A 26,496-nucleotide genomic window follows, 5' to 3' on the forward strand; every position below is an offset into this window, starting at 1 on the left:
AGAAGATCGTTCGAAGTGCAGACCAGTAGGAGGAGACCAGTGCCTTGTTGAAGAGGACCGACGTCATCATCAAGAAACTTATGGACGAGAATGACATGCTCCGCAACGAGCGCCAAAGGCTGGTGGAGGAATCCGTGGATGTTCTCAAGCAGCGTCTTGAGGACACGAAAGAGCTCATCGCCGCTCGCCACGGAGACTAGTTCACGCGGCCTGCAGCAACGCATCAAGAAAGTAGAGATCAGCGAGCCAGATCCTTGTCGTCCTTCTTCTTTTGCCCTTGTGTATTTCGGGCGTAGCCGCATGTGGCTTTTTTAATTATCTTTCTAATTATGTAAGGCAATTAATCGTCCTTATCTTTCTGTGGAAGATCAATGTTGCGAGGCTGGGATGAAGAAAACTCTTGCTATGGTGACCCTGGCGTTGCTGTTCTTCTAGTTGCTGCTGGGCTTCCTTCGGTTTCCTGGTTTCTTTTGATGTAATAATCGGTTTAGGATGTGGATTATGTCGTCGGTTGTAATGTTGAGTTCTAGCGCGGATTTTTTGCCTTTGTTGGCCTCTTGGGATGTTGCGATTTCAATCTGGTAGCTTTTAGTCCTTCGTGTTAGGCTGGAGTTGTGCTGAACTTATTGTGAATTGTGGTGGTTTTCAGTAATGAAAATCGGAAGGGACAAGCCTGTTGACACCTGATTTTGGCAAGATACAGAGTGAAAGGGTTTTCAGCATGAGAAAGTTTGATATCGTCGAGTGGAACAACTTTGATGTTTAGGCTATCGCCATTCGACCTCATCTCAGTGGCCGAAGCTATACTCCGAGTGACAAAATTTAATGTTCTGAGTGCTTTTCGGCCGATTACGCCCTCAATATGACCTCAGATGAAGGAGTGCTCTAAAGGAATTGCCTTCGTCTCGTCGAGACGATCGATTTTCATATATAAATCATCTCAATCCGAGTTCATATGCAGAAGTTATAGTCAATACGGTCTGGACAGGCCAGAGACCAAAATATTACGCTTGACACCAGACACATGCTGATGAGTGTCTGATGCAAAGCGTGAGCAATTCGGCCTTCAATACGGCCTTGAATTTAAAAACCTTCAACACGGAAAAGTTTCGTCTCGTCGAGCCGATCGATTTTCATATATAATTCGTCTCAATCCGAGGTCGTATGAGGCCTGGAGAGACAAATCATGATCAGGCTATGTTTTCAGTCGGAAAATCCGAGTGAAAAGTTTACCATCCGAGTGAAAGTTTACGGTCGAGTGAAAGTTTGCTGAACGGATGAACTTATTATTATCCAAGTGGAAATATAGTCATCCGAGTGGAAATATGGTCATCCGAATGAAATTGTCCTCCAGGTGAAAATATTCCGAGTGAAAAGATTACCATCGGGACGAAAACTTGCCGATCGAATAAGATAATGCCTTCCGGGTGGAAATATAGTCATCCGAGTGGAAATATTGCCTTCCGAGTGAAAATGTGGTCATCCGAGTGAAAATTGTATTCCGAGTGAAAGATTCTAAACATCCGAGTGAAAAAGTCCAGTCGGACGATCCAAGTGAATGACTCTAATCCGAGTGGATGAGCTCGAATTCGAGTGAAATTGAACATATGCCTGAAAGTTTATCAAGATGACCTCGGATGAAGAAGTGTTCAATACAGAAGTTGTGCGTATCATCAAGACGGTAAACTTTGATTTTGGAGTCATCATCATCAGAGATAGTATATAGCCTACAAATTCACTACAGACTCGGATAATCCAGTCTACTGCAAGACCGAGTCCGACTGGAAGATAAAGATGACCTCGAAAAGTATTCAAGATGGCCTTATTTGAAAAAGTGATCAACATGAGAGTTGTTCGTATCGTCGAGGCGCACAAGTTTGATATTTGGGCCGTCTTGATCGGACATCATATGCAAGCCCGGCGGCCCGCGCAAGAAGGAAGACAGGGTTTGGGCCAGATTCAGACTGAATCCGAGTTGGAATAGAATTAGGACTCTAGGACGTGAATTGATGTAATTTTTCTTGTAAGGAAAGCCTAGACGAATCCTTTACTTGTACGGGAAGTACAGCCGCCTCTTATATATGTTGGGGGTGACGGCCGATTGAACAACACACAATCGAACAAATCAATATACTACTTTTTCATCTACGTTTTATCTCTCCACCGTTTTTCTATCTCGTTATTCGCTGTTCTTCGTGTTTGAGAGCTGCGAATCCCGAGGCTCTAGGGGCGAGCGAATCGACCTAGGGCAGCCCATAGCCGCCGCACTCCCTGACGGGGTCCCTCCCAGGGGTGTAGGGTTTCGGGTCTGCAAAAGCGCCCGTCGACTGTCTTGCGTATCGCGCTGTCGGTCGGGTCTCCTTCGAGGTGAGCTGCGGTGCATCACCCCCGGCGTCGAGGGTACACATGACGTGTTCGTGTGTCAACACACTTTTTGGCGACTCCGCTGGGGACTGAAGATCAATCGTCATCATCCACCATGTCCGATCTTCCCAAGCCATCTGAGGTAGACGCCGATACCATCATTAAGCCTAGTCTTGATGAGATATCGGCCGATCATCGCCAAGTCTATGAGGAGTACAAGAAGGTGCGTGAAGAGAAGGATTTGCAGGAGTTCCTTGCAAAATTCAAGAAGGATCGCCAAGGCAACATCACTTCGATTGAAGAAATCAAGTTCCCTCCTCTTCAAGCCGAGCAGGTTAAACCCTCTGTGAGTACTACTTTTTCTCCTGAGCAGTGGGCTGAGATTGAGAGTCGTATTGCTGATGGTAACAATCTAGTCTATCAAACTTTCATAGAAAATACTAATGCTCAGAAGAATATATCTCAATCGGCTAGTGGTAATGACGGTGTAGCTTCCAGTGTGCAAAACCCTAATATTGCTAAGTGTGACAGAATATTTGATGCTTTAATGCAGGCTAAGATTATTAGAATATCTCATACTTCACCACCATTTGATGAGCTAAAATGGCGTGCTTATTGCAAGTATCATAATTCTTTTTCTCATGCTACTAACGATTCCAATGTTTTTCGACGACAGATACAATCGGCCATTAATGACGGACGATTGAACTTTTCTGAGATGCAAGTTGATAAACAACCTTTTCCAATGAATACCATGGATTTGGAGGGGAAGAAATTACTCATTCGGCCGGAGGTAGCCGAATCTGCTAATAAAGCTAATGTCATTGTTGGTGAGCCCAGGAAAGACAAGGAGGGCAGGAAGGTCTTGGGGAGACAAGTTGTGCTTGATAAGCAACCTGATGGCAAGGAAGTGATCAAAATCACCATCAAGAACCCTACACTCGGGGGGAAACCGCAAGTGCAAGAAAATACTCGTGTTAAATTTGTCAAGCCCAAGAGTCCAGAAATTGGCAAGTGGAAGAAGAATGAAGCTAAAGTGCAGCGCAAGCGGATCAAGCCAACTTTTGATATGTTGCTGTCCAAGTATACTAACCAGTCGGTCGGTTCTAGTTTCAATTGACCGACTCATCTGAAACGACCAAGGTCACCATCAGCTGATATGTTCAGTCGGTATACAAAACCAAGTGGACCAAGGGCGCAGTTTTCAGAAGAGCAGAGGTAATCTGTGTGGGATCGACTTGATTACTCATATAATGGCCGACTCAACATCGGTGACTATCAGTCGGCTGGTCAAAATATGCGACCGAGTGGAAATTATCCGAGTGTAAGAATGCATCTGGAAAAATGTGGCCAAGTAGATTCCATCCGACTAACTTTCATCCGAGTGGATTCTATCCGAGTGAATTCCATCCGAGTGACATCCATCCGAGTGGATTCCATCAGAGTAAAAAGCTGCGCCCTAGTGGAAATTTCATGCATCTGGAAAGTCGAAAAGAATGGCGTGTTAAGTCACCAAGTGTTTCAGCAGTTGAGTCGGGAAAAGGCAAGGAGAAAACGGATGCCGACTCACTTATCTTGGGCACCGAAACATTTGCCATACAGCAGCCGATTGTGCATAGCAAACCGAATGAGCCGATACTTTCTATCGCGCCAAAGCACTCGGCTAATGATCATGAAGCAAGCACCAGCCGAGTAAAAACGACAGATCCTAAATACACTCCGCCAAAGTGGTGTCCTCCAGGGCTAGCAAAGACACAAAAGAGGAAACTACAGAGGTTAAGGAGTGAAGAGATGGCAGAACAAGAGGCTGAGAAGCAAAGGGATAAGTTGTTCAATGACACTCGGCCTATGGTACATACAAAACAAGTGTGGAGGCCCAAACAAATACAAGATACAGTGGCCTCTACACCTATCACAGTAGCACCTACACTACCAAAAGAGGACGACACAATCATTGCATCGTCTACATTACCTATTGCTTCCTCTTCACTCGGACAAATTTCTGAATCGGTGGATACACTCAAGGAGGAGGCTGATATGTTGGACTATGAATCTACACCGGTTCATGAAGGTATGGATATCAATATGGTGTATTACTTACCTGCTGAGTTTCGTGCTGTAGATGAGGAAGGGGAGGTGGCTCAGCTGGATTTTGGCCCTAAAAATGCAATATTCGAGAAGCCAAAAGAACCAGTAACGCATCTGAAACCATTATATCTCAGAGGTCATATCAATGGGTTGCCGCTCACTCGGATGCTTGTGGACGGAGGTGCTGTGGTAAATCTTATGCCCTATTCGGTCTTCAAGAAATTGGGTTTGCATGATGAAGAATTGATAAAGACCAATATGGTGCTCAACGGGTTTGAAGGCAAAGAGAAAACTGAATCCAAAGGTGTAATATATGCGGAGCTTACAGTCGGAAGCAAAACTTTGGCTACTGCATTCTTTGTCGCTGAAGTGCAAGGTAACTACAACGTTATACTAGGCCATGATTGGGTTCATGCAAACCAGTGCGTGCCATCCACTATGCACCAGTTTTTGATTCAGTGGATTGATGATGAAGTGGAAGTCATTCATGCGAATAACTCGGCCTGTGTTGCTTTGGCCGATGCATCGGTGGATTGGCAACATCCCAATGCTACTTGCTTGACGGGACGTGACTTATCAGAATTTGATTTTCTCAGTGCGACCAAGAATGGTTTTGTGCCTGTCTCTTTAAAGCCGACTGAATGCAATCGGCTCCAAGGTATGATATGTTTAAATGGATCCTAATTCCGAGTGGTTACAAAAACGTCTTGTAAAGTATCGGTCCAGTGAGAACGATATGTATGAGTCTATAGAGGAGTTGGATGAAATGGATAAACTTGGACAAGGTTTTACATCGGCCGATCCATTAGAAGAGGTAGATATTGGAGATGGTTCAGTCAGTCGACCGACGTTTGTAAACAAAAATTTGAAAGCCGATTGTAAAGCTAAGTTAATCGGGCTATTGAAAGAATATGTTTGTTGCTTTGCATGGGAATATCATGAGATGCCAGGGTTAAGCCGAGAGCTAGTGGAGCATCGGTTGCCTATAAAGGCCAGTTTTAGACCTTATAAACAGTCGGCCAGAAAATTTAATCCGAAAACATATGACCGGATCAAGGAAGAGATTGGTCGACTGCTTGAAGCTAATTTCATTCGACCTTGCAGGTATGCCGAGTGGATTTGTAACATTGTCCCAGTGGAGAAGAAAGGATCCGGTAAGTTGAGGGTGTGCATTGATTTTAGAGATTTGAATAGGGCTACACCCAAAGATGAGTATCCTATGCCAATAGCCGATATTCTTATTAATGATGCTTCTGGACATAAGGTTATTAGCTTTCTAGATGGTAATGCCGGATACAATCAAATTTTTATGGCCGAAGAGGACATGTACAAAACGGCTTTCCGATGTCCTGGCTTCCTTGGTTTATTCGAGTGGACAGTGATGACATTCGGATTAAAAAATGCTGGAGCCACATATCAAAGGGCTATGAATTTGATTTTTCATGATTTACTCGGTATCATACTTGAAGTTTATATTGATGATATTGTTGTCAAATCGGATGCTTTTGAATCTCACTTGGCTGATTTGCGTTTAGCTTTTGAAAGAATGAAAAAGTATGGACTGAAGATGAATCCTTTGAAGTGTGCTTTCGGCGTGTCAGCTGGCAAGTTTTTGGGTTTCATTATTCATGAAGATGGCATAGAGATTGATCCCAAAAAGATAGAGGCCATACAGAAAGTGGAAGCTCCAACATGCAAGAGAGATATGCAAAAGTTCCTTGGCAAGGTCAATTATTTGAGAAGGTTCATAGCTAATCTATCAGGGAAAGTTGATGCATTTACTCCTATCCTTCGGTTGAAGAATGATGCTGATTTCACTTGGGGGGCAAAATAGCAAGAAGCATTTGATATGATCAAAAACTATTTGTGCACTCCTCCGGTGATGAAAGCACCCAAGCGTAGAGAACCCTTCAGGCTTTACATTGCAGCAGAGGAATGAGTTATTGGTGCTGTTTTGACTCAAGAAACCGAGGGAAAAGAGCATGCTATTACATATTTGAGCAGGCGCTTATTGGACGCCGAGACAAGGTATACATTTATTGAAAAATTATGTCTATGCTTATATTATGCTTGCACAAAACTGAGACATTATTTAGTGCCGAGTGCTTGTGTAGTAGCTTGTCAAACCGATGTCATTAAATACATGTTGCATAGGCCAATTCTTAGTGGTAGAATTGGCAAGTGGGCTTATGCTTTGATTGAATATGATTTGGCTTATGAATCTCTAAAATCCATGAAAGGCCAAATTGTTGCTAATTTCATTGTTGAACATCGGATTAATGACAAGAATGATGTTGATATGAACCTTGTTTCATTAGTACCATGGAGATTATACTTTGATGGTTCAGTTTGTAGCAATGGCCAAGGTGTTGGTATTGTTTATATATCTCCTCATGGTGCTGTTTTTGAAGCCTCATGCCGCTTAGAATATTTTTGCACAAACAATCAAGCCGAATATGAAGCATTGTTATTCGGCCTAGAGATGTTACTTGCTATAGGTGTTACACATATTGAGGCTTACGGTGATTCGTTACTAGTAGTGCAGCAAATATCTAAAGTCTTTCAGTGTTTGGACGAATCACTTAATGTTTATCTTGATAGATGTCTAGATATAATTTCTACTTTGGATTGTTTTAGCATTGCACATATATCTAGACATGACAATTGGAAAGCAAATGAGTTGGCACAGGAAGCATCTGGATATCATGTTGATCATGGCATGTTTCATATTTCTCAAAGTCCGATGTCTTGTCTTGCCAGTATAGAAGAGGGCGAACCAGAACCCACTGATTCGGTCATTAACAAAAAATCTAGTGCAGATGACAATTCTGACTGGAGGAAGCCCATTGTTGCTTACTTGCGCAATCCGAGTGAAAGGGTGGACAGGGCTGTTCGGCGTATGGCTTTTAAATATATTATGAAAGGATGATGACCTTTATCGCCGAACAGTTGATGATGTTCTTTTAAAGTGCTTGGATGAGGACCAAGCAAGAGTTGCTATGGGAGAGGTACATGAGGGCATTTGTGGTACTCACCAGTCGGCTCCCAAGATGAAATGGTTATTACGACGTGCTGGGTTTTATTGGCCGACCATGATTAATGATTGCTTCAGATATTATAAAGGGTGCGAAGCTTGTCAAAAATTTGGTGATATTCAGTTGGCTCCTGCTGCTATGTTGCATCCTATTATCAAGCCGTGGCATTTAAGAGGATGGGGTTTAGACTTTCTTGGGCAAATTCATCCATCTTCCTCAAAGGGGCATCGGTTCGTGTTGGTGGCAACTGATTATTTCACCAAATGGTCTGAAGCAGTACCTCTCAAGAACATGACACATACGGAGGTAATTCAATTCATAACCGAGCACATTATTCATAGATTCGGTATTCCTCAAACGTTAACTACAGATCAAGGTTCATCTTTTATGTCACACCAAGTCAGAGAGTTTGCCGAATCTTATAATATAAAGTTGCTCAATTCCTCTCCGTATTATGCCCAAGCTAATGGACAAGCCGAATCTAGCAATAAAATTTTAATCAAGCTCATCAAGAAGAAGATTGAGGATAATCCAAGGAAATGGCATGAGTTGTTGTCTGAAGCTTTATGGGCACATAGAATTTCAAGGCATGGTGCTACAAAGGTGACTCCATATGAGCTAGTATATGGTCAAGAGGCTGTTTTACCAGTGGAGGTAAATTTGAATGCTTTGAGAATAGCCAAACAAAATAATTTATCGGCAATAGACTTTTATAACTTAATGATGGACAATATTGATGAGGTTGCCGATAAACGTTTGGCTGCTTTAAAGGCCATAGAGAGAGATAAGTTGAGGGTGGCAAGAGCTTACAATAAGAAAGTCAAGTTGAAGAATTTTCAAGTTGGTAATCTCGTCTGGAAAGTGATTCTGCCGATTGGTTCAAGAGATAAAAAATTCGGGAAGTGGTCTCCAAGTTGGGAAGGTCCTTTTAGGATTGCAAGAGTTGTTCCCGGAAATTCATATTTGGTGGAATCAATACAAGGGGCATTGTTACCTCGAGCTCTCAATGGCAAATATTTTAAGAAGTACTAACCGAGTGTGTGGCAGGAAGCCTAAGTAGGCAATGGCTGATATACAATTATCGCCCTTAGCACAAACATGGCTGATACATAATTACCGCCCTGAGAAAAATAAATGGCCGATGGAGTGTTGACATCGTCCTTAGAACGAACGCTATGCATATTATTTTTCAGCATGCAAGCTTTGCCGAAAAACAGGGGGGCATGTGTTGACACCTGATTTTGGCAAGATACAGAGTGAAAGGGTTTTCAGCATGAGAAAGTTTGATATCGTCGAGTGGAACAACTTTGATGTTTAGGCTATCGCCATTCGACCTCATCTTAGTGGCCGAAGCTATACTCCGAGTGACAAAATTTAATGTTCTGAGTGCTTTTCGGCCGATTACGCCCTCAATATGACCTCAGATGAAGGAGTGCTCTGATGGAATTGCCTTCGTCTCGTCGAGACGATCGATTTTCATATATAAATCATCTCAATCCGAGTTCATATGCAAAAGTTATAGTCAATACGGTCTGGACAGGCCAGAGACCAAGATATTACGCTTGACACCAGACACATGTTGATGAGTGTCTGATGCAAAGCGTGAGAAATTCGGCCTTGAAGACTGCCTTGAATTTAAAAACCTTCAACACGGAAAAGTTTCGTCTCGTCGAGCCGATCGATTTTCATATATAATTCGTCTCAATCCGAGGTCGTATGAGGCCTGGAGAGACAAATCAAGATCAGGCTATGTTTTCAGTCGGAAAATCCGAGTGAAAAGTTTACCATCCGAGTGAAAGTTTACGGTCGAGTGAAAGTTTGCTGACCGGATGAACTTATTATTATCCAAGTGGAAATATAGTCATCCGAGTGGAAATATGGTCATCCGAATGAAATTGTCCTCCAGGTGAAAATATTCCGAGTGAAAAGATTACCATCGGGACGAAAACTTGCCGATCGAATAAGATAATGCCTTCCGGGTGGAAATATAGTCATCCGAGTGGAAATATTGCCTTCCGAGTGAAAATGTGGTCATCCGAGTGAAAATTGTATTCCGAGTGAAAGATTCTAAACATCCGAGTGAAAAAGTCCAGTCGGACGATCCAAGTGAATGACTCTAATCCGAGTGGATGAGCTCGAATTCGAGTGAAATTGAACATATGCCTGAAAGTTTATCAAGATGACCTCGGATGAAGAAGTGTTCAATACAGAAGTTGTGCGTATCATCAAGACGGTAAACTTTGATTTTGGAGTCATCATCATCAGAGATAGTATATAGCCTACAAATTCACTACAGACTCGGATAATCCAGTCTACTGCAAGACCGAGTCCGACTGGAAGATAAAGATGACCTCGAAAAGTATTCAAGATGGCCTTATTTGAAAAAGTGATCAACATGAGAGTTGTTCGTATCGTCGAGGCGCACAAGTTTGATATTTGGGCCGTCTTGATCGGACATCATATGAAAGCCCGGCGGCCCGCGCAAGAAGGAAGACAGGGTTTGGGCCAGATTCAGACTGAATCCGAGTTGGAATAGAATTAGGACTCTAGGACGTGAATTGATGTAATTTTTCTTGTAAGGAAAGCCTAGACGAATCCTTTACTTGTACGGGAAGTCCAGCCGCCTCTTATATATGTTGGGGGTGACGGCCGATTGAACAACACACAATCGAACAAATCAATATACTACTTTTTCATCTACGTTTTATCTCTCCACCGTTTTTCTATCTCGTTATTCGCTGTTCTTTGTGTTTGAGAGCTGCGAATCCCGAGGCTCTAGGGGCGAGCGAATCGACCTAGGGCAGCCCATAGCCGCCGCACTCCCTGACGGGGTCCCTCCCGGGGGTGTAGGGTTTCGGGTCTGCAAAAGCGCCCGTCGACTGTCTTGCGTATCGCGCTGTCGGTCGGGTCTCCTTCGATGTGAGCTGTGGTGCATCACCCCCGGCGTCGAGGGTACACGTGACGTGTTCGTGTGTCAACACACTTTTTGGCGACTCCGCTGGGGACTGAAGATCAATCGTCATCATCCACCATGTCCGATCTTCCCAAGCCATCTGAGGTAGACGCCGATACCATCATTAAGCCTAGTCTTGATGAGATATCGGCCGATCATCGCCAAGTCTATGAGGAGTACAAGAAGGTGTGTGAAGAGAAGGATTTGCAGGAGTTCCTTGCAAAATTCAAGAAGGATCGCCAAGGCAACATCACTCCGATTGAAGAAATCAAGTTCCCTCCTCTTCAAGCCGAGCAGGTTAAACCCTCTGTGAGTACTACTTTTTCTCCTGAGCAGTGGGCTGAGATTGAGAGTCGTATTGCTGATGGTAACAATCTAGTCTATCAAACTTTCATAGAAAATACTAATGCTCAGAAGAATATATCTCAATCGGCTAGTGGTAATGACGGTGTAGCTTCCAGTGTGCAAAACCCTAATCTGGCTTTATCACCCTCACTTAGCCATAGGAGTTCTGCAATGAAAATTTAGGCGCAGCCCCTAGTATTCGAACTAGGGTACTGTAAACACCTGATCGGGTAAAAAGCCGATACATCACATAATGCGGAAAAAAATTGCTAAAGATTTGAAACTGGCGCCTCCTAGCTAATAAAAAATGGGGACGCGTGGCGGCACGTAAATGGTACTGGTAAGTAGAACGCCCACGGTTTCAACAATACTTGTGTTTCCGACTGTAACGTGATAGCACTTGTTCCAAAATGACTTTGTTGATTGTTAATGTGTGCGCCTTCGCAAATCAGACTGCAAATTTACCACAGCATGTTGGTGCCATGTCATGGCACCAAGCCAAGTTTCATTATTTTCATGCGTGTTTTGGATTTACAGGAATTAAAAATCTAAGTTTCTCAATGTTTCCAACCCAGCCACGACGCCCAGAATTTTGAATTTCATTCCCATTTCTTGCATGTAACCTAGAAATTTACCCGAGGACACACATGTGATTTTTCAACCAACTTTGGTGCACTGGAACATGTGCTTGTATTTCAAATTTGAATTATGCACACAAAGGTGACACGTTCCCTCCCAGAACCACGAGCCTTCTTGAGAGAAGCTCCGATTTGCAAGAAGCTTATACCAAAATTTGTTCCTATTCGGCCAATTTTTTTTACCACGGCATGGTACTACCATCAGATGACACCATGCCAAGTTTCATGATTTTAAAACCAAGTTTCTCAATGTTCTCGACTGAGCCACGATGCCCAGATGTTTGAATTTGATTCTCATTTTTTGCATGGGACCTACAAATTCACCCGAGGACACAAATGTGATTTTTCAACCAACTTTGGTGCACGGGAGCATGTGCTTGTAGTTCAAATTTGAATTATGCACATTAAATGACCAAAAACTCAATTAATGTGTAAATAAGGCCAAACGAAGCCGGAATAATTCCAAAATTTAACAGGGCACTCATGTAGTTCTATGTTGCCTTTGTAAATAAACTCAAGGGGGACAACGCATATCGTTTCGCACTCAAAGGTGGCACGTTCCCTCTCAGAACCACGAGCCTTCTTGAGAGAAGCTTGGGTTTGCAAGAAGCTTATACCAAAATCTGTTCCTATTCGGCCAATTTTTTTACCACAACATGGTAGTACCATGACATGACATCCACGCCAAGTTTCATGATTTTCAGACGTGTTTTGGATTTACAAGAATTTTAAAACCAAGTTTCTCAATGTTCTCGGCCGAGCCACGATGCCCAGATGTTTGAATTTGATTCTCATTTCTTGCATGGGACCTAGAAATTCACCCGAGGACACAAATGTGATTTTTCAACCAACTTTGGTGCACGAGAGCATGTGCTTGTAGTTCAAATTTGACTTATGCACATTAAATGACCAGAAACTCAATTAATGTATAAAAAATGACAAATGAACCCGGAATAATTCCAAAATTTAATAGGCCACTAATATAGTTCTATGTTGCCTTTGTTAAACTGAAAGGGGGGGGGGCAGCGTATATCGTTTCACACTCAAAGGTGGCACGTTCCCTCTTAGAACCACGAGCTTCCAAATCGGCCCAAATTTTTACCACAACATGTTAGTGCCATGACATGACACCATGCCAAGTTTCATGATTTCCAGGCGAGTTTTGGATTTACATGAATTTAAAATCAAAGTTTCTCGATGTTCTCGGCCGAGTCATGACGCCCAGATGTTTGAATTTCATTCTCATTTCTTCCATGGGACCTAGAAATTCAACCAAGGACACACATGTGATTTTTCAACCCACTTTGGTGCACCGGAGCATGTGCATGCAATTCATAGTTAGATTATGCACATTAAAAGTCCAGAAACTCAATTAATGTATAAAAAGGCCAAATGAACCCGAAATAATTCCAAAATTTAACAGGGCACTCATATAGTTCTATGTTGCCTCTATAAATAAAATCAGGGGGGAGGCAGCGTATATCGTTTCGCACACAAAGGTGACACGTTCCCTATCGGAACCACAAGGCTTGTTGAGAGAATCTCCGGTTTTCCAAGAGGCTTATACGAAAACTTGTCCCAATTCAGCCAAAAATTATACGTATGAAAACAGGGTTTAGATTATCCCAAACATCTCGCTACCTAGACCAATAATGTACTATGATTTGAATTCAACATAAAATGGATACAAATATTTGAATTGGAGAGCGTATGGTACATGTAGTTCATAGTGAAATATGATTACTGCTATATGTATGTTTTTTGTTATCAAGATAATATTTAAATTATTGTATAACTTGACAACAATCGTATTCAAATAAAGAAAATTTATTCAAATTTAGTCCATATGGTAGACGACAATATATATGTTCACATGGTGGAGTAAAATGTTCATATATGATGGAAGATCAAAATGTACGACTACATCAATTATAAACCGCAAGGTCACCTAACAATATATTTGAATTCAACATAACATGGATTCAAAAATTGAAATTCGAGCTCATGGCATCTGTAATCATATAAAAAGGGACATTACTCTTTATTTGGTGGGAATTGATTTGTTTTTTGTTCTTGTTGAGGGAAGTGTGAATCGATTTGGTACTATGCAGGGTAATCTTGTTCTCCCGATTTTTTTACATTTTTCTTGTAGTTTTTTCAATGGCATCTATAGCAATATAGTAAAAGGGGACATGACTCTCTTGTGTCTTGTATGAATTGTTTTTTTACACGTTAAGTTTGTTCTACCGAACAAGGAATCCGCACCTTGTTATCCCGAAATTTTCAAGCTCGAGTATCTTTTGTCTCACCTGCTTTGAAATTCCTGCTTCTTCAACCTGCGCCGCGCCTTGTTATCCCGAAAATTGGACGCGCGCGAGAACTCCCTCCTTATCCGAAATCGCTCCCGCAGCCCACACACGCGAAATCCCCCTTCTACCCCTCAGCCGGAAATGAAGCTCCACGTCACGGTGTCAAAACCGGTGGGGGTACGCTGGTAACTTACCCTACATTTCGGACAAGCGCGTCCCTAAGCTTGGCTCCCCCCTCCCCCTTCGCCCCCATTCGTACACCGAGGCTGCCAAAACCCGCGAAACCCCATGCTCCTTCGTCGGCCTCCTGACCGCCACCCAACCGAAGACTCTTCCCCGACTACGTCGTCCACCACAACAGCTCGCCGTCCCTCATCCACCGCACGGGACGAGGATGTGTTGTCGATCTCGTCGTCCCACCGTATCAGCCGCCCCGTCCTCCACCTCTAAGGAGCTGCCCCGACGTTCGTCTCGTCTATCGTGCCACCTCAATCCCCACAGCGCCGTCTTGACCTGCCCCACCGGAACCGCAGCACCCTGACCAATTCCTCCGATGAAGCCGAGGCCAACTCGGCGCAACCAAGGAGGTTCTGCACTCACCGCTGCATTTTATCTTTTATTCGATCTCATGGGGCTGCCGGTGCTCGATACCGAGCAGACATGGCGTGTCTCCATCGACGGCGCCGTCGCCGGCCACATCATCCACGACGTCTCTCCCCCGTGTCGTTGCTTCCTCGGCGGCGACTTCCACAACGGCACTAGCTGCAGCTGCTCTGGCTCTCGCTCGCGCTGTGGCTCTGTTCTTGTTGTCGGTCGTGCTGCTGCACTGCTCCTGCTTTCGTTCATGCCGCTGCTCTGCTCTTGCTCTCGCTTGCGCTACTGCTGCTACACGACCTCCGACAGCTACAGGAGTTGCTGCTTTAGCACTCGCCCGCGGTGCTACTGCACGACTTGCTCTCTTCTAGTGCGTACCCTGCTCGAGCGTCTGCTGATTTAGATCACTGCTTCTCTGCTACTAGTGCTCGAACGCCCTAAACATCTATTGCAATGCTCTGTTACTAGTTCAATCAGTTTCGACAGTAAAATTCAGTTTCGACTGTGAAGTTCATTTTCTTCAGTTAAGTTCAGAGTGAACAGTACTTACAACATCTGTCGGAGCGACCGCGGCGCGGCTGATGCGTTTTACATCTAGCACTTTTTGGTGATGTATTTTACATCATCTATTGCAGATGATATTAGGGTCCCACTTCAGATTAACGTTGTCTGTCTTGTCATGCTTCAGCCTCGTCGCCGTACACCTTAGCGGAGCTGCTCCAACGACGGAACCATCCATCACAGCGGAGCAGTACCCTTGGCACCGTTTCCAGAGGCCTCAGATCTTCTTCCCCGCCTCCGACAGTCACACCAGCATCATCACCATCCTCCACGTCCAACCCAATGATGCTGAGGTCCACAAGGCTATGCCAAAGAGGTTGTACACTCGTCGCATCACTTTGTTTCTCCATTCCTCTGTTCTTCCAATTCATGTGAGCCAAACACAGGTTGACTGAAATCCTATGTTTCCAAATACTCTGTATTGCACGTGCATTCCTATCCTATTCCTATGTTTTTCCTGTCCCTGCGTTTATAGAATCCTCCAATTCTAAGGAGCCCTTACAGATTTACTTCATTTTAAGATAGGCGTCAAAGAAAACTCTATGTGTTAGGTCCGGCTCCTGCCGTGCCGTCATCCACCCCACCTGAGGTGCACCATCGATAGAAGCGTTCACTGCAGCAGAGATCCCCCCTGTAGACTTCCTTTCACTGCCTCAGATCATCTTCCCCGTTGCCGACAGCCACGCCAACCGCATTACCATCACCGACTGAGCAGATGAACCTGAGGACTACACAGTTCCGGAAGAGAGGTCGCAGTCTTTCGTGTTTGCTTACGTTATACATCGGTTATTATTACCTGCTACTTTATCGTTCAATCTTGAGTTTTGAATTGCCCATGGGTCTCATATCGAGCCAGCAATGAATAGTATCTGTCTACTATCTGGTTCATCTGGGGTCTTCTATGTGGTTCATGTTGGGTGGGCAACAAACAATAGATGATCCATTGTCTATCTTTTTAAACTAAAGCTATAATCTACCTGGTATCATTAGTTTTGGATCCATCCACTCATTTGCTACCATCAGTCTTGATTTTTGCATGCACCCCTTAGGCCTTACAAAATCTAACTATTTTTTTATTATGCATGTCAGATATTGTACACAATCGTACTGAACATGTAGAGAAAAAGAGAAGACCGTTGCGTGCGAATATAATGTCATGCAGACGCCGCTCCATGGTGGGCGAAGTGCCCCCCTCCTGCATTTCCAGATTGTATTCCAGAGGAAGATAACTGTTCAGATGGAGATTCGGAAGGAGCCGACCACGCCTGTTTACCACCTGAGGTGTTTTCTCTAACCTGGCATGCTGATGTTGGTCATATCATGCATATGGCGCCTTGCATTGCTTACATTATACATCTTATATGTCATCAGCTTAGTTTAGATTTTCTTTGTGTGAATGCCACCTGTTTGGTTTCTATATCATAGTCCCACCATTCCTAAATATTTTTCTTTTTAGAGATTTCAACAAGTGACTACATACAGAACAAAATGAGTGAATCTACACTCTAAAATATGTCTTTATACATCCGTATGTGGTAGTCCATTTGAAATCTCTAAAAAGACAATTATTTAGGAACGGAGGGAGTATATGGGAATTATGCAATGCCATCTTCTTTAGCCAGGCATCATATACGTGAATCATGCAATGCCATCCTGTTTAGCCAGTCATCGTATATGTGAATTGTATCGTGACATATTTTTTCCATAATGTATTCCATTTGTCAACAATGTTTATACATTCATCTACTCTTCCTATGCATCAGCCATTTGAGTCGGTCATTGGAAAATTTGGAGTGAAAACAAGGTCTTCTGAGCAGTCAGTGCTACCTGTCGATGCTGATTTCTTGCTGGTTACAGATAGCTCCTCAGAGGAGGATCCAGAGAGAGATGACCAGTCATATTCCCCCCCGAGGTGCATGCTCTAACTTGGCTGGGTTATATTGCTCATATCTTGCATATCTTGCATTGCCATGCCATCTGCTTAGATTAGACATGCTTTGTGTGAATGCCTCCTATTTGCTTTCTTTATCAGATATGTGAATTATGCAATGCCATGTTTTTCAGCCAGTTATCATATATGTGAATTATGCACCGCCATGGAGCCAGGCATCATATATGTGAATTATCTCATGCCATCTTTTTTTTCATTACGCATTCCATTTGTCGACAATCTGTGTATATTGAACTACTCTTCATGTGTATCAGCCATTTGAGCTGGTTATGGAAAAAATCTGGAGTGAAACAAGGTCTTCAGAGCAGGCAATGGTACCTGTTGAAGCATATCTCTCGATGGTTACAGGGAGCTCCTCAGAGGAGGATTCAGAGACAGATAACCAGTCCTATATCCCACCTGAGGTGTATGCTCTAAGTTGCAATATTTATATTTCTCATATGATGCATATGGTGTCTTGCATTGCTTAGTTTAGACATCATATGCACACTATTGAATTCTATCTGCTTAGTTTAGAGATCATACATGCGAGTGCCAGTTGCTTAGTATATGAATCAATTATGTCAATTATATCATGCCATCCTGTATACTTAGACAACATGTATGTGAATTATTTCATCCCAACCTATTTTAGAAAGACATCATATAGTTTTGTCATGTCATCCTGTTTAGGTACTCATCATATGTTGAATTATGCCATTATATCCTGTTAAGTTATCCATCATATATCTGAAACTGTGTCATGCTATCCTGTTTAGTTAGGCATCATATATGTGAAATTGTGTCATGCTGTCCTGTTTGGTTAGACAACATATATAACGCCCTCGATGCGGCTATATCTCCCACGTGTCGAAGCACGACTTAGAGGCATAACCGCATTGAAAGCAATGTCGCAAGTGAGGTAATCTTCACACAACCCATGTAATACATAAGGGAAAGAGATACATAGTTGGCTTACAATCGCCACTTCACACAATTACATGAATAAAGCATTACAACATCCAAATGCAATCAAGGTCCGACTACGGAACCAAAATAAAAGAAGAACCCCAAAAGCGACAAGGTCCCCGATTGACCCCAACTGGGCTCCACTACTGATCAACTAGAACGAAATGACACAAAGGACAAGATCTTCATCGAGCTCCTCCTTGAGCTTGGTTGCGTCACCTGCTCGGACTCATCGGCACCTGCAAGCTGGTTTTGGAAGTATCTGTGAGTCATGGGGACTCAGCAATCTCGCACCCTCGCGATCAAGACTATTTAAGCTTATGGGTAAGGTAAAAGGTATGAGGTGGAGCTGCAGCAAGAGACTAGCATATATGGTGGCTAACATACGCAAAAGAGAGCGAGAAGAGAAGGCAAAGCACAGTCGAATAAAGTATGATCAATAAGTGATCCTATAACAACCTACGTCAAGCATAACTCCAACACCGTGTTCACTTCCCGGACTCCACCGGAAAGAGACCATCATGGTAACACACGCGGTTGATGTATTTTAATTTAAGGTCGACTTCAGGTTTTCTACAACCGGACGTTAACAAATTCCCATCTGCCCATAACCGCGGGCACGGCTTTTGAAAGTTCAAATCCCTGCAGGGGTGTCCCAACTTAGCCCATCACAAGCTCTCACGGTCAACGAAGGATATTCCTTCTAGCGAGAAGACCCGATCAGACTCGGAATCCCGGTTACAAGACATTTCGACAATGGTAAAACTAAACCAGCAACACCGCCCGAATGTGCTGACAAATCCCGATAGGAGCTGCAGATATCTCTTTCTCAAGGCACACTCAGATGAGCTCTCCATACAACTAAAACCAAACCTCGAGTTTCCCCGAGGGGGCACTGCACAGGACTCTAGTTTGGACCAACACTCAGAGGAGCACTGGCCCAGGGGGGTTAAAATAATGATGACCCTTGAGTCCGCGAAACCCAAGGGAAAAAGGCTAGGTGGAAAATGGTAAAACCAATGTTGGGCATTGCTGGAAGAGTTTTATTCAAGGCGAACTGTCAAGGGGTTCCCATTATTACCCAACCGCGTAAGGAACGCAAAATCCAGGAACATAACACCGATATGACGGAAACTAGGGCGGCAAGAGTGGAACAAAACACCAGGCATAAGGCCGAGGCTTCCACCCTTTACTTAGTATATAGATGCATTAATTAAATAAGGTATATTGTGATATCCCAACAAGTAAACATGTTCCAACAAGGAACAACATCTCCATGTTCCAACAAGGAACAACCTTCAATCTTCACCTGCAACTAACAACGCTATAAGAGGGGCTGAGCAAAGTGGTAACATAGCCAACCAACGGTTTGCTAGGACAAGGTGGGTTAGAGGCTTGGTTCAACAATATGGGAGGCATGATAAGCAAGTGGTAGGTATAGTAGCATAGGCATAGCAAAAGAGCGAGCAACTAGCAAGCAAAGATAGAAGTGATTTCGAGGGTATGGTCATCTTGCCTGAGATCCCGCAAGGAAGAAGAACGAGTCCATGAAGAAGTCAAACGGTCGTAGTCGAACGGTTCCTCACAACGCGACGTTATCGGAACCAACCCGAAGAAACAACACCGGAAAGGAGCAAACAACATAGTAAACAACCACCACATAGACATGGCATGATGCACAATCGAGTATGATGCATGTCCGGTTTAATGAAACATGGCATGGCAAAATGCACAAAACAATCCTACAAATTAAGTGGAGCTCAATATGCAACGAGTTGCATATTGACGAAACACCACATTCAAGTTATTTAGTTTCGATCTTGTTTATGTACCCAACAATATTAAATGTTGTTAAACATGGCAAGAGATGAAGCATAATGAAACTATCTATCTAGGCAAGTTTAAATCAGGCCGGAACAACAAGACAACAAGTCCGGAAACTCCTCATGTGCATATATTAGGTTTGGTACTGTTCTGCCCTAAACACAATTTTAGAGTTGTTTAACATGCAAAGTAAAGCCACCATGTTAAACTAGGCATTTTCCCACCCCATTTACATATAAAGATCATTAAAATCGGAGCTACGGTTATTTAGTTATGAATTAAAGCATTTTTGCATGGCATAGGAGCAAATTAAAGCAAACATCACTTTAAGCATTTTAAACATGGATGAAAAAGACATATTATGAAACTAGATGAAAAACTAAGCATATTTCATATATAAATTGTTTTAATATGATGCATCGTTTGTGAGTTATTATATGCATGTTGTTTAGGGGGCTTTCTATAAAATAGGCAAACTCCTGGATATTAGACAAATTCGCATAACTGGAAAAAAAACATCTACGGGCCGAAATTGTTGACACTGGGCTGTCTCACCACGGGCTTCAACTCGGTTGGTGGGGAGGAGGAGGCCAGCAGAGGGCAAGCTGGGCCGGTAGATGCGCTGGGCCTTGGCGCTCTTGCAGCCCACGCAAGCGACGAGGAGGCACGAGGCAGCAAGCGTCGCCCTTCTCTGCTCGATGCAGAGACTGAAGCCGACCGCGGTGGCTTCAGGTGGTACAGGGGACGACGTCCACGCGGGGAACGCAAGGAGGCGGCGGAGACGGGCGGATCCACGCGGGTGACGGAGTTTTTCGGCGAGGTGGCGCGCGGGCGAAGCTGAAGGAGGCGGCGCATGGAAGGTCCCGGAGCGGGACGACGAACTGATGCAGGGCAGCAGCAGGTTCAGTACAGAGGCGTCGACCTCCTGCTCGATGCAGTAGCAAAGGGACGGCAGGGCTGGAGCGGACGCAGCGGCGGACTTGGCGCGACGACAGGGCTGGAGCGGACGCAGGGGGTCGACGCAGACGGTCCAAGCGGGCGCTGCTCCTGTCGGCGCGCCATGGCTCCTGTCCTGTGAAGGTTCAGAGAGAGGGACAGAACTGTGTGAGGGGAAGATAACAGGGGGAGGAAGGAGAAATAAGGGGAGGCGGCGAGGGCCCTGGCATGATTGCAGCGGCGCTGCTCCGGCGAAGCCGTCTACGGGTGATGGTTCTCTGGCCGAGGCGCTCGGGAGGAGGAGCTCCAGCAAGAAGAAGAAGAAGAAAGAGATCACAGAAGGAAGCAGGGGAGTTGCGGCTTGGTCCAGCCGGGCTCCTGCGGCTCTCCACGGTGGCGTTTGGCAACGGGGGCTCGGGCGCTCGCGGCTGTAGGAGCTCTTGCTCCTGTGGTCGCGGACGAAGGCGGCTGCAGGGCCGAAGGACGATGGGGATGCAGGGGCGCAGGGTCGAGGAGGGGGCGCACGAGGAGGAGCTTCGGGGAAGGAGGAGCTCGGGGTCGAGCGTTCCTGCTCGGGACGATGAACAGGTTCGAGGCCCGCGCGAGGTTAAGCTCCAGCAGGCACTCGGGCACGGGAGCGAAGGCAGCGCCTTGATCCGTTCGGGATCGAGCGCAGAGTCGATCTGAGAAGGAGAGATGGGGTTTGCTAGTTGGTGGGATGGGGAAAATGAGGAGAAGGCAGGATCGGGCAAGATCCCGAGGAAAGGGGAAGACCAGGTGGGCTGGCGGCGGTGGGCGGAATGGACTGATGGGACATCCTAGGATTAGGGTTAGGCTCAAATATAGGTAGGGGATTAGGTTAGGGGCTACCGAGTCCCTCCGATCCAAATCAGACGATCAAAAAAAAAGGCTAGGGAGACCAATAAACAAAACGGAGATGTTTTGTAGATGTTTGGGGATGATCCGGACACAACGGTGGCGACAGTCCGGGTCGGGTCCGGGACAACTTTTCGGACGCGCGCGCGAGGGGGTTTGATGCACTGAGCAGAGAGGGTTTCGAACCGTGCGGTCGCATCGGACAACTCCGGAAGCGAAGAGGGGAAGGAGGATGGACTAGGTGGGCTGTGGCGAGACTGCGAGGGGGAGAAGAGAGAGAGAGAGGGCCCGGCATCTGTTTCCGGAGACCGAAAACGTCTGACAATTTGACCGAATATATTGCCGCTATAGTTAACCGTTGGGGCGTCAAACGGACTCCAAATGCGATGAAATTTGGCAGGCGACCTACTGAGAACATAAAAACACCGCATGCCAACTTTCAACCCATTCCAAGAACATTTTCCGGCCACTTATAAAATAATATTTCAGACATGCCGCGGGCGCGTGCAAGTGTGGTTGGGCTCGGGACGGACAACGGACGGAACTGGGGAACCCGGACGGATGCAAGTTTTGAAAAACATGATGATGCAATGCACATGATGACATGGCAAGATGCAACACGCAAGCAAAAGATAAGGCCACAACAGCGAATAACTGGAGGACACCTGGCACATCGGTCTCGGGGCGTCACAACATACATGTGAATTACCACATCTGTCTATCATACAATGTCTGTACGTTCAATTTCTTTTCTTGTTTATCAGCCATTTGAATTGGAGGGAGTGATGGAAGTATCTAAGGGAGCAAAAACCCGTTCTTCACAAAAGACAGTGCTACCCGTTGATGCAGATAGAACCATGGTTGTACTGGCCCATAAACTAGCCCCACCACACATAATCGAGACTCTTCCAGATTACACACTTACACCGTTGGGCAGAGAACCAGCTACAACCCATCTAACCGCAACCCCAGCGGATAGTAACCCACTTATAGTTGACAAAGCACCATGTCCACCACAGAGTACCCCCACACGAGCAGTTTGTAAAGCTACTGCAGTGCCCAAAGCACGAAGACCACCACAGCTAACCCAAACTCCACGTTTAAAGCAGAAGAGCAACTGTTCTCAGGTCAGATTCCGTAGCTATGGTCCATACTCCTTTGTTGTTGCATCACTGTATTTACTCATACCAACTACTTTCGAATTTGAAGGATCCAATTGAAACTCCAATGGCGCAACAGGTATGTTTTAAACCTATTTCTTTAACTGGATTGCTGTTATAACTTCTTGCTCTATGTTGATTTCAGTTTAAGTTGCATAAACAGTTATGTTCTCATGTGATGCACATTACAAGTGCTGCCAATGCTATGTAGTTTCTCACACTTATATTCTGTCTATGCTGCTGTGTCTTAAAAATATATGAGTTGAACTGTGTCTCTATCTTGATTAGGGAACATAAACTAGAATGATATGGACAATACAGTGACCATAGTACATAGATATATGTTTGTTTCATGCTGTTATCCTGTCCACCTTACTACTGAACCGGTTTACCAAAATGAGTTTCGTATACTACAAGCTAAACCTGTGATGTGTTTGCTTGTTTCTCTTGTAGTATGCAAACAGAATATTGGAGAAGAGCACCCCACTATGCAATGGTAGAGAAAGTAATGCAGATAAGGTTCAAGATAGTGAGACAACCCTATTAGTCTCCAAGAAAGGTGATAAAAACGATCTTGTAGACAGTGAGAAAACCCCACAGTCCTGCGTTGATGTAGTGTTCGAGTTACTAGCTAGTACCGCTGGCACAAGCTCTTCCAACTCGCTGCTTGAATCACTTCGGCTTCTTCAGTCTCAACTACAAGCTGAAAGGCATCAGTTAGCTGTGCTGCGGCAAGAAGCCGAAGGACTGAGGAAGTCCTTGCAGAATTCAGATGCGTACTTTCTTGTGCAACAACAAGCGCTGGAGGATTTAAGCGCCAAACAAGAGAAAGTTAATAAGCTTGCTAAGAATCTTGCTAGCATTATGGGTACCCAGGATATTGTTTCTTGAGCTCTTCTGAAGTGGTTTCAGTTCTGGACTTGTTTTGCTGCGGCGTTTATATGCTGGTGTGTTCCCTATATTTGCACTGGTGGCGAACTTTGATGCCTAGTGGATGTAATATGTGTAATAGCCGTGATAGCCTAGCATAAGTTGATCGCTTATTTATTTCCTTGTTTTGTTTATTTGTTTGCTTGTAGTCAGTGCAGTTCTTTTTCTGCGGTTTGCTAGTGGCTGCAATAACCTATTTTTTAAAACTAGGCCACAATAACCATGGGCTAATATTTACTGTAGTGACACTGGGCCTCCTACGGGCCGTAGAAACAGTGGGCCTTCTATGGGCTGTAGAAACAGTAGGCCTTCTACGAGCCGTAGAAACAATGGGCCTTCTATGGCCCGTAGAAACAATGGGCCTTCTACGGGCCGTATCATCAATGGGCCTTATACAGGCCGTATGATCGATTGGCCAAATATGGGCCAATAACAGGCCTCATTATGGCCGTAAACGGGCTAGAGTTGGAATCGTCCGTTCATGGGCCGACCATAACGGGCCATCGTTAATAGGTCGTATTTGATGACGCTATGAAAACGGCCCAACGAATTAACGGACCACAAATAGGCCGACTATAACCACGGGCTGAATTTGGCCCACAAGCAGAAAATGACAGTAATGGGCCGTAAGTAAACGAATGCTGGAAATGAACCGAAAAATAAATGGGCTCTGAGAAGGCCAAAAGATAACATGGGCTGGAAACGGCCCAACGGAATAACGGGCCGTTAATGGGTATAAAGTGATACACTATTCATTACGGGCCAGATTCACCACGGGCCGTTAATGGGTGTAAAGTGATACACTGTTCATTACGGGCCAGTTTCACCATAGGCCGTTTGTAGGCCAAGAGTTACATAGGGCCTCATATGGGCCGAAAGACGTCATGGGCCATACATGGGCCAGAAGTGAAAACGGGCTGGAATCATATTGGATGTCCCAGATGACGCTATTGGGCCTAATTCAGATAGGGCGTAACGGGCCTTGTGTTAGCGGGCTGTAAATGGGCTATATTCGAACAGGCCTTAACAGGCTTTCCATGGGCCGACCTGCCAGCTTTTGACCAAGTCAAATGGGCCGGCCTTTTCATAGGAATGGGCCTCTGTTGGGCCGTGCCATGTGTCGACGTATCATAGGCGCCTTCCGTCCAATGAGTGGTTGACATCTGTCCCAATGATGAGCCGACACGTGTTTCCTCCAGCCAATGATGATTTTACACGGAGAAAATCCCCATTAGTCGGGGCTGTTAACGGGTTATCGGATCCAAAACCCGACCCGATAGCTTAACGGTGTTCCGTTACGGTGGATGCCACGTGTCGGACACCCTTGACGAAAGCACTTCTGTGACGCGCGATTTATCGTCATGGAAGTGGACACTTCCGTGATGATAATTTCGGTAATGTCATGGAACACTTCTACGACAGCACATGTATGACTATCTTGATTCTGTCATAAATTTGTCATGGATGTACATGCATGAAAAAAAAGTGACCTACTGTGACAAACACATATCATCACGGAAGTGTATTTTTTTGTAGTATGAGCCCGTACATCTTTTAGTTCCTCGCCCAGTTGGGTATTCGAATCCTGGAACTTGTTTTTCTCCATCACGACTTTTGTTAGCACACACTCGCCCGCGACTAGCAGTTTTGGGTTTCCCGTTCTCCGCCTTGAGCGGCTTTCAGTTGCTCTTGCAGTTGATCTAATGATCCTATTAAGAGGTGAGCAACCGTGTTAGCATTATTGATATACCATTATGTTTTCTCGATGGAGGGGAACATTACCAGGAGACACCTTCTTGGATTTCTCTAGTTCGGCATTGGCAACAGTTAGCTGGGCCCGATACTTTTCTAGTTCCTGAGATAACAGGCTGTTCTTCTCGGTAAGCACCTGGTTATACAATGATCCTTAAACCAGTTGTATCAACTACTTTAAGTCTCGGGGGCTACTGGTGTATGATTATTAAATCTATGCTTACCCGCATATCTTTCAGATGCTGGTCCGTGGCTCTGGTAAGCCCATCCCGAGAAGCTCAGATGTACGCATCAGCTGAGCTGAAGGCATCAAATGCCTCCTTTGAAAAGCCGGGGTCACGAAGAGCGGCCCTTCGATGACGACGATTCATGGTGCTCTCCACTTCAGAGTTCGTGACGGACATATCATCCGAATCCTCTATGGAAGGACAGTTCGACGCCACTCTCGTGTTAGCCCCCGTCCTTAGGGCAGGGTCCGGAACCCGACTAGTGGAGGCACGTCCGGCCGGATCCTCGGACACAGTCCGGCAGATACTTTTCCTGATAGAATGCGGCGAATGGTATCACGATTTGATGTGGTGATCAGAAGGTGTATTCTTGAAAAGAAAGCCTTACCTCTTTGACGAGGGCTCTGCCATGTTATCATTCGCCTTCCTCTTCGAAGATATGCTCGACGAGGGCGCCGTTCTCCGCGGAGACGCTTCTAGTGCACGTTGTGGCGTCGAGCACCTCCCCTTTGGAACACGAAATAGTGTGGTGGGTGAGGCATAGTAAGAAAACTCTTTTGAAGAAGGTGCCTTTTAAATTAATCACATGCGAAGCAGGGAGGAGACCGGGGTAATCAGCGATGATGGGTACTTCCGTACCATCATAACTCGTCTGATAGAATACTCCATCCTCGAGCTCCACAAATATGTCTGTATCTTCTTCGAATCTGGGGTCAAGGTCCCGGCTGTGACCCTTAGGCTGGGGAGCGGGGCTATGGATCCCCTTGACAGCCTTCCGCCATTCCTGTAGCGAGTCGATAGGTTATTGTCCATCGAAAATAACTCAGGGAGAGGAGTAAAATGGTGGAATTGGAGCTTACCCAACTGGGAGGATTATACCTGGAAAATCCATCTCGACATTGGAGACGAGTGAACTCCTCCTTCTCCCCTTTGTACAGTTCGTCCAATATTTTGACCAGAGCGGCGGGGGTTTTCGGACCCTTCCGACTGCAGCGTGAGGCGTCA

This window comes from Triticum urartu, chromosome 7A (assembly GCF_056163025.1).
Source record: "Triticum urartu cultivar PI428250 chromosome 7A, HENAU_Tu73, whole genome shotgun sequence".
NCBI classification, from domain to species: Eukaryota; Viridiplantae; Streptophyta; class Magnoliopsida; order Poales; family Poaceae; genus Triticum; species Triticum urartu.